This window comes from Orbicella franksi, chromosome 2 (assembly GCF_964199315.1).
Source record: "Orbicella franksi chromosome 2, jaOrbFran1.1, whole genome shotgun sequence".
Taxonomy (NCBI): Eukaryota; Metazoa; Cnidaria; class Anthozoa; order Scleractinia; family Merulinidae; genus Orbicella; species Orbicella franksi.
In genome coordinates, this window is record NC_138146.1 from 18,194,512 (window position 1) to 18,203,935 (window position 9,424).

Sequence of the window (9,424 nt, forward strand, 5' to 3'; positions counted from 1 at the left end):
CGAGATTTCAACCAGATTCTTTGTAGATTGAGCTTTCTATTACATATATCGGTTCCTCGCGACCTTACAGTAAACAATGCACTTGAATATTGGTTACGTTATTTTTGCGCGTTTCTTTAACTGTATATACGCCTTAGAATTCAGAGTATTGCATTTGTGATTGATTACCTCGGTATAATAGGTGATTTACACACAATTCAGATCTCGGAAGTAATAGTCCTAACTGGAAAATTCAAAATTACGTTTTCTTAATCCAGTTTTTATTCTTAACTCTTTCGCGTAAATCTTTTTCTACGCCCCAGGACATCGTACGTATGTTTAGTATGCAAGTATCGCTCAGACTTCGAAATGTTATAATGTTATGTGTGCTTGCTAGATTTTTCATCTTCAATTCCTGTTCAAACGTATTTTTTGGTAGAGTGGTCAGTCTCTACTAGTAACGATCTTTGCGAACCAGTATTAACGTGAATAATTTCTTTCCAGAAAATTAGACATTTATTACAGTACTCATTTGGTTTGTTCAACATCAGGGGCGTAGCTAGCCTTTAAGCCATTAAGCACGGGCTTAACAAGAATTTCTGTAAATAATTTCTTTAGTAGCCGAAAGGCCACATTTTCTTTTTCATACTATTCAATAGCTAATCACCGCTTTATTAACGTTTTATTTTGAAAAACAAAATAATGACTTTCAATCTTATACATGAGGAAATGCTGAAAGGTTATTAAGAAAGCAGAACTTTGAAACAGTTTTACGCATGGAAATTTAGTTGACTGTTGTTGTTGTTGTTGTTGTTGTTTTTGAACGTTGGCAAAATTTGATGTACGATTTACGCTGTACAATTTGGGCTTTGCTTAAGCAATGACGACGGCAACGCCAAGGACGACGGCAACGCCAAGGACGACGGCAACGCCAAGGACGACGGATGGAAAAAAACTGACTTAAATTTTACTTTTGAATTTCGCAATTATCTAGAACTGTTCTGCAAGCCGAGCGGTCTAAAACCTTACGCAAGCTAAAGATGTAACGCCAGCGAACAATTCTAGAAGAAAATACGAGAAATTAGCTGTCGTGGCTCACGTTTTTCAGAATACCCAAAACTTGGTCATTTCACGTTGTTGTTTCGCAGAGGACGGCATAGCAATGTACAAAGATTTACAAAGCACGTGCCCAGCTATTGTTCTGCTCATTAAACTTTTTTTTTTTTGGTGACGTTCTCGTTGCCTTCGTCGTCGTGGTCTGCTTAAGCTCCCTAATTTTGGAAGAAAAATTCTTGGCTTGTTCAATATCTCTTTTATATATTAATCATTTTGTTTCGAGGAATGGAAATACTGAATATAGATTTCAGACGAGGAATCTGATAGTGCCAATTAATAAAAATAGTAAATGATTATTTTCAACGTACGTAAATAGTGAAACATCATAAAGTTATTTTTCCTCACCCGTCTTGTAAGTTAATTCATACAAACTCTTGGACAATATTAACAGAGAGAGTTTGCATTTTTAGACAAACACCTATTGTTAGAAGTATGCCTTTTACGATTTCGTTCAAAGTTACATCGTTATCTGCACCAACGACTTGGTAAGCTGATCACTTCCTGAATTGTTTTCTGGCATGTGTGGCTTCAATCGTGGATATTAAAACCAAGTAGTGAATGTTACGTCTCGTTTTTCGCATTCGAATTTTCAACAGCGCTTCATCGCAATGTTTAGGTTTTCAAGAGCGTTACAAAGTTGTTTGTGTCATGTGCAAAATGCTTAGCACGGAGTGATTTTACTGAACCCGTGAAACAGAAACTATTTGTTAGTGAGTAATATTGTCTGCTAATTAGTATTAGTGCGTGGCATACAAAAACAAAGACTTGAGAACAAAAAAATTGCTAACTATAGGGGGATAGTAGGAACTAATACGAAGTTGAGGCGTGTAAAATTCCACTATCTATTTCACGGGTGAAGTAAAACCACTCTAAGATGTGCACGCTATCGCAGAGAATTTTAATGTTTGCTGCGAAGGAATTGAATGTGATGTTACGCCATTAAATTGGCGCTGTCTTTATTAATTTCTTCATTGCTTATTTTTATCCTTCTTTATTTTGCAGGGAGTCGCCTATCAAGCCGGCATTAAACTGCGTCGTAGACTGATTCTGTATAATAAGGCTGCTGCAAGCTCTCTCATCGTGGAGCTTTCTCCTTGCATTGCTTATTGAAGCACAGATATATTTAATAAAGAACGCGAAAACACGTTGAACATTTAATCAGGTTGAAATGTATCGGGAAAAGAAAACGAACACTATGGAACGAGAATAACTACGTTACACAGATTGTATGCTTGCCTTTATTCAAAAATTCTAAGTCTTTTACCAGGAAATTTTTGAAGTCGGGAAATTAAACAAGCCTGCGCTTTTACAGTCTGTAAATGGAGCTAGAGATTTGACAAAACTACACTAAGTCTTTTGGCGGGAAAATAGTATGCGTTTTTAAACTGTGCCTGGAAAATTCTCAAAAATAAACTAAGTCTTTTGGCGGGAAAAAAGTCTGCGCTTTAAATTGAGTCTAGACATTTGTCAAAAATAAACTAAGTCTTTTGGCGGGAAAAAATCTCTGCAGTTTGCAGTCAGATTTTGCCCGTCAAAATTCTGCCTTATTTTGACTTGTTACTAGACCTTGTTTAAAAGTGCAGAACGTTTTTCCGCGTCGGCAACCCTACATAGTCAAAAAATAGTAAAAGAGATAGCCTACATTTCGACTAGTTTCCAGGCCCCTTTAAAAGCGCGCATTTTTTTTTATTAAGTGACATAAGACTCATTTGTTGATTACAATATTGTTTCTTTATTTCCATTCAATAAAGTATTCAATTGATAACTGATTTACAAGTTGTGATCTTTATTGAGTATATATTTACAAGTATGAGAACTGTTTAACTAACTACTAAGGTCAATGGATGCAGAGTAATTTTACGAGTCGTAAAATTTCTCTGTATCTATAGACCAAAGTAATTATTTAAAACAGTTCACAAGTAGAACTAAGTATAATAAATTTCTAACTAGTAATTACAGCAATGAAGGGAAATAACAAATTTTTACAAGTATTTTGAAGTCAAAACTGAAACTACAAATTGAAGGAAAAAATGGTACTGCAAATATTAAAACCTACTTACTAAGTCTGATAAATTTCTAACTAGCAATTACAGCAATGAAGAGAAATTGAAAATATCTACAAGTGTTGTAAAGTCAAAACTGAAATTACAGATTGAAGAAAAAATCTATACTGCAAATTTTAAAGAACACCCTATTCACTTTTATTAATGAAAAATTCTAGTAACAAATCAAGCCAGATTTGCTAACAATTTTCTCTAAAGTCAATAACATGTTAAATTTTTCAATGCGTTGAATTCAAGCTAAACGCAAGGAAACCAAACGAAAATGTCATAGTAAGTTGAATGAAAAGAAAATTCGGCTAGAAACTCAATGTTGACCCCCACGAATAATTCTGTTAGTTCGAGATTTGTGCAATGACAATATTATATAATTTGAGTTGTCTGCTGTAGGATATATCGTAAATTCTTTCACTCCGTTTACTGGAAAATCTAGCATTTCAAAACGTTCGTTGAGAAATTCAGCAACATTCATAGAGGACGAAGTTACTCAAAAAAAAAAGGACTGATATGCAAAACGACAATATTACGGCGAGATTTTGAAAAAAAAAACATTCACAATTATTTATAGCGCCTTAGGCCCTGTTTACAAGGAGGTAGGTTAACCCTAATGCTAGCGTTACCCTACCTGCTTGTAAACAGGGCCTTAATTTAAAATGCAATGTACGAAACGACAGCAAAAAAATTAACATAAGATGAAAATAGTTCTCTGGAAGAAAAACTGTACGGCGAGATCTTTTAGAACACTCGCAATTAATTACGCCGTAAAGATGACAAAATTACTTCAAAAAATTGAACTAAAACTGCATGACCACCAGCAAATTTAGAACTCTGGTAGAAAAAAAAGTACGGCGTGATTTTTTAGAACATTCACAATTAATTGCGCCGTAAAAAGCATGACGAAATTTCTTTAAAAATTTACATAAAGGCGCATGACCGTCAGTAAAATTTGGTCTCTGGAGAAAAGAAATACTGCGAGATCTTTTGGAAACATTCACAATCAATGGCGCCTTGAAATAGAAAACGGAAAACCTCAAAAATTTAAATGGCCTAAATAAATTTAGGAGTCGGTCTGGTAGAAAAATGTAAAGCAATGTTTTAGACTTTGAAATATTCTAAATTAAAAGCGCCGTAAAGAACCAAAAAAGAAATTTAACGAAAACATTTTTACCAGGTTACATGAGCGACGAAACGTATAGGTCGACTCGGTTTGGTTTCAATAACATGGGTCCGCGCGCACCTATGGGCGAAATCTTAATTCTCGTCACCGAATAGCATACATTTCTTTTACCATTAGTTATGAGAATTTGGTAGTAGATCAAGACAGTATTCCCTAGTGTAAGTCTCTTCACCTGACTGTTTGAAAGACGAAATTTGATGTCCTGATTGTTCTTGGAAATAAAAAAAACTTAATGTTGTTTTGCTGTAAATGTTGTTCTTTACGTAACGGACCACATACAACGAACATTTAGTCTCTTCTTCTTATCCTTCGACATCTGGTGTCCACGAACATCCATGGGAGCATAACATCCATGAGAATCTGTCACTGGGTCTCGCGAAAATGCTAAAAGAGGCGTCATTCTGTAAAAAATAAAACCCGTTCATGTTAACAATGTGTTTTGCTTTAAATTCGGTCTCAAGAGCTGTTCTGAATAATTCGCAATATCAATGCATGGAAAGATGCAAACTATAGTTACCCGTCAAAGCTACAAGGAACTAAATAATTTACTCTTTTCTTGTGGAAATAGATTTGTATTATTTCTGATAGCTACTACGATTGCAGTTTAGCATTTGATGCTAAATATTGCATTATATCTCGACTCACTAATATATTTGTTTTGTGTATAACTAGCTTCGATGATCAGTCATATCTTCAGATTAGCATTTGGCAGATGTCTTCCAGTTTCAAGTTGTTGGAATAGAATGAAAAAATTAACAGCCTGTTGAAGGTCATTCAAGGTCACCCGGAATTGTTGGGAGCGTTCAATGCAGCAGTCCAGATCAGTGAAAATTTAGTATTTTGTTTTTTCCTCTCGTACAAAGGCTTTAGAAATATCTCAAATTCAAGTTTATATTTAGAAAGCATGAAATAACAAGGATTTGGTGTTTGCTCCTCTGGAAATCACGTGATAATGTTAAAATCGACATGGCGGCCAGCGTACACACGGGCTACTGAAGGTCATTCAAGGTCGCCACCGTCTGATACGAGCGTGTAGAGGCTGTAGTAAAACTTGAGGAGATTGCAACAAAGAATTGTTCATCCGCAGTATAAATAAGGAACTAGAATTACTACATTCCTGCAGTTTTAAAGTTTAAGGTGGTAAGCAACTGATAGCACGTACTATAAAGCCGTGACAATTTCGAAGTATTCTCGAGTGCTCGTGCTGTTTTTTGATCGGACAATAAAACTCGGAAAAGGTCGCGAATGTTTGAACGAACATTTGACAAAAAGAAACCGCCAGATCCCCTGCCTTTGCACTGTCTGTGATTATTACCAAGAACCAAGAGCTCACCATTGTTGAAAGAGCTGAGCAGAATTTCTTCCGACGATCGAGTTCATCATTCTCCTCGTTGCAGTAATTCCAATCTAAAAAAGGATAATGAAACTACGTAAGTGCTCACGTTCTTAAAAACAACAATAAAGCTTTAAAATCATGTTGGACAATTTACCCTCTTCTCCCCATCCCCTCCAAGTAGTTGAAATGATTTATTAAATAACCTTAGCCCACATCATGTCCTGGGTTTTGTGTAGCTGTTTCCCAGAAGTTGAAATGCCTAAAAGGATCTCTAGAACATCCGGCATAACTTTGAGAGTAGACTTCTTACCTGAGGAGGACTCAGCAACCATTTAATTTCCCGAGAAAGCGCTTTCGCATCTCTGCTTTGTGCGAACCACGTGCTTGAGAAGTTTTCTTGAAGTGAACTTCTTGTTGTAAGTATTTTTGTTCAGTAGCAGCCCCCGATGTACGGGCATATCCTACACTGAATGTTGATAGATTTTGTGGCAACGAGTAACGAGAAAAAAGGATTTCTGCTTGCTGAAGTTCTGAACGTGGATGGCCAAGAGTAGTACGACCAACGAACACGACGTGACAAAAGTTTCATCACATGAATAGTTTGCAATTCAAATTTTCAAATTTTTGTGAGCACGCGCCGCATGGTCATTTTTACTCCGATTATTTGATTGGATGACTTTTTTGCATTAAAGCTAGAGCGGCAAGTTTATATATCAAGAGTTTTTCTTTTTTTTTTTCTTTATACCAGAGGTTTTTATTTATCTAAGTGGGATGAACGGGGAGAGACAGAAGCTTCTTGTGGAATATGAATAATTATAATATGTTATATCTTTCAAAAAAAATATTAACACTTCGACGTGCAGAAGCAACTCATACCCCCAATGTTGTACAGGGGGGAAGAGGTTGGAATTTGTCTCACACGTGAGTTTTCGTTCTGACAAAGGACACGTAAATTATTTTGCGTTTAGTGGATACCCCATATTGATTAAAAGATAAACAACCTCGTTCCCAAGATCCTCTCTCTAAAATGAGATGTTTATAACGCCAAGGCGTCATTAAATCCGCCATCTTGGATCCGTCATCTTGGAATTTACGATTTTATCAGAAGGGCAGAAAATAGCGTAAAGTGATGGAAAATTAATCCAAAATAATGATGCAATGCAAAAAGTACTTATTCTGCAACACTGCTCATAAAAACTGGAAATACAAAGAATTCTGTTACAAAAGACGAAACTTAGCTCGAAGTGCATACCTCAATGCGGTTGCTATGGCAATGTGGAGTGACGTGGTGGAGTAACAGCAGACGCCGTTAAAACATCATTGGCAAACTTTTTGAACGAGACTAATGAACAGCTACTGAAAGTTTCGTGCGTAAAGTAATTAGTAATAGTAATTGGACCAAGTGGAGTATAACTAAGGGAGTAATCGCGCGCGAGTAAATTCAAAATTAATTAATTAATTAATTGATCGATAACAGCTTTCGAGATTAAGGATGTTCACGCGAAAATTTTCCAGTCAATAGATTGTTTTTTTAATTTTTACTACAGTCAGATAATGAGTTACTTGTGCCAGAAATGCAAAAATAATTAAGGGTCACCGACTTCGTTTCAGAGATAAAGTGTGAGGAAAACTACCCTGGCGCATGTAATTTAGCATGGCCTAGAGGGGTTTATAGTTAAAAATATCGAAGGTGAGTAAACGGAGGCAAACGATCTTGGTCATATTTTGTAGAAGTGGGTCTGTTGCGCAAATACCTATTTGCACAAGTAATGTAGTTGTATTGACAGCCTAATCTATCTTTGGAAAATGTGCTATAAAACAAATGACAAACCTAAGGGAGACTAACCTCTATGTAATTTGTAGCCCCTCTAACGATTGTCTTTCTTCTAACAATAGTAGTTGGCCTTTATTTCACAATGCACGCCATAAGTTGCCCGAGGAAAGCTTCAATGGCTTATCAGTCTTATAGGGATATTTTCTGGGCTGAGCTCAAAAACATTCAAACCAAACCCTTAAGCTTTTTAATAAGCTTTGCATCAGTTATAGAGTATTTTGAGGTCCATTATTACATCTTTTCCAAACCGAAAAAAAATTTAAGTTCCAAATGTGATGCGTACTTTTCAAGGTCTTCACCTATTGGTTAGGAGCTAAGAAATAGGGCTTAAAGCAAATAAAGGCATGGCTACATGGGCATATTACGATCAGCCAGGTTTAGGATGTCATTTTTTAAAATAATTTTTAACGCCAACTTAGTTCAAAGGGAAAAAAAAAAATTGTATAAAAAAGAAAATTCTTCAGTAATACACACTGAATAAGAAAACAAAAATTGGAGTCCCCCTGCGGGCGTTGAACGCTGGCCCTTCCGAAACGAAGCTCGGAAATGTGACTACTGGGCTACAAAGGGACTCCATATGACGTGGTTAGAAAATTTAACGGTACCTATATGCATATGCAATGTAGTTGTACTGACAGCCTAACCTATCTTTGGAAAATGTGCTAAAAAATAAACGACAGAACTAAGTGAGACTAACCTCTATGTAATTCGTTGCCTCTCTAACGATTGTCTTTCTTCCAACAATAGTAGCTAGCCTTTATTTAACAATTCAGGCCATAAGTTGCCCGAGGAAATCTTCAATGGCTTATAAGGTTTATTTCTGAGCTGAGCTCAAAAGCATTCAAACTAAACCCTGAAGCTTTTTAAAAAGCTTTGCATCAGTTATAGAGTAATTAAAAGTCCATTATTACATCTTTTCCAAACGACGAAACCTTTAAATTTTAAATGTGACGCGTACTTTTCGAAGTCTTCACCTATAGGTTACGAGCTAAGAGAGAGGGCTTAAAGCAAATAAAGCATGGCTACATGGGTATATTACGATCAGCCAGGTTTAGGATGTCATTTTTTTAAAAATAATTTTTAACGAAAACTTAGTTCAAAAAGAAAAAACGAAAATTGTATGAAAAAGAAAACTCTTCAGTCATACAAAAATACGAAAACAAAAATTGGAGTTCCCCTGCGGGCGTTGAACGCTGACCCTTCCAAACCGAAGCTCGGAAATGTAACCACTGGGCTACAGAGGGACTCCATATGACGTGGTTAGAAGATTTAACGGTACCTATATGCACATGCAATGTAGTTGTATTGGCAGACTAACCTATCTTTGGAAAATGTGCTATAAAAGAAATGACAGAACTAATGGAGACTAACCTCTATGTAATTTGTAGCCTCTCTAACGATTGAATTTCCTCTAACAATAGTAGTTAGCCTTTATTTAACAATTTAGCCCGTAAGTTGCCCGAGTATCGAAAGCTTTAATAGCTTGTCAGGTTTATTTCTTGGCTGAGCTCAAAAGCATTCAAACTAAACCCTGAAGCTTTGCATCAGTTATAGGTAATTTAGAGTCCATTATTACATCTTTGAGCGCGAACGTCCTTGAAGGGGCTAGGTCACGCTATTTTGTGTAATTTTGTTTAATTTTGTTAATTATGAGCTCTAAACGTCAAATTGGCAGAGCAAGAGTCTTTCATTTGCAAAATCACGGCCACATAACAACTGAGAATGATTTTCCAGCTGTGTAAATGACATTTTGATATAAACTGATATAAATTTGAAAAAAGTTGGGCCGACGTTTTTCAAATTTACCCAAATACAACCCATTTTAATCTTCTCCAGTCTTGTCCATTTATGTCCCTTCTTGGCTTTCCTGTGTTTTGTTTGAGGTCTTCTATAAGCTTCTATAGCTTTGAGCCGTTTTTGTT

At 36.1% G+C, this 9,424-nt stretch overlaps 2 long non-coding RNA genes across 3 annotated transcripts in view; one reads left to right on the forward strand and one right to left on the reverse strand.

The window, feature by feature from the left end:
- The window catches only part of LOC145478429 (uncharacterized), an 8,424-nt gene extending 6,050 nt beyond the window's left edge, over positions 1 to 2,374 (forward strand). The window contains exon 4 of one of the 2 annotated variants that reach the window (XR_014048258.1): positions 2,098 to 2,207. This is a non-coding gene — a long non-coding RNA (uncharacterized LOC145478429). Of the gene's footprint in view, positions 1 to 2,097 lie in introns of both variants that reach the window. The other variant, XR_014048257.1, reaches the window with a different exon arrangement.
- A 429-nt stretch (positions 2,375 to 2,803) lies between these two features.
- On the reverse strand, positions 2,804 to 6,215 carry LOC145478430 (uncharacterized). Its single transcript, XR_014048259.1, has 3 exons — positions 5,979 to 6,215; positions 5,666 to 5,739; positions 2,804 to 4,733 (listed from the first exon to the last, which is right to left on the reverse strand). It is a non-coding gene; the product is annotated as an uncharacterized LOC145478430 (long non-coding RNA).
- Between the last annotated feature and the right edge of the window lie 3,209 nt (positions 6,216 to 9,424).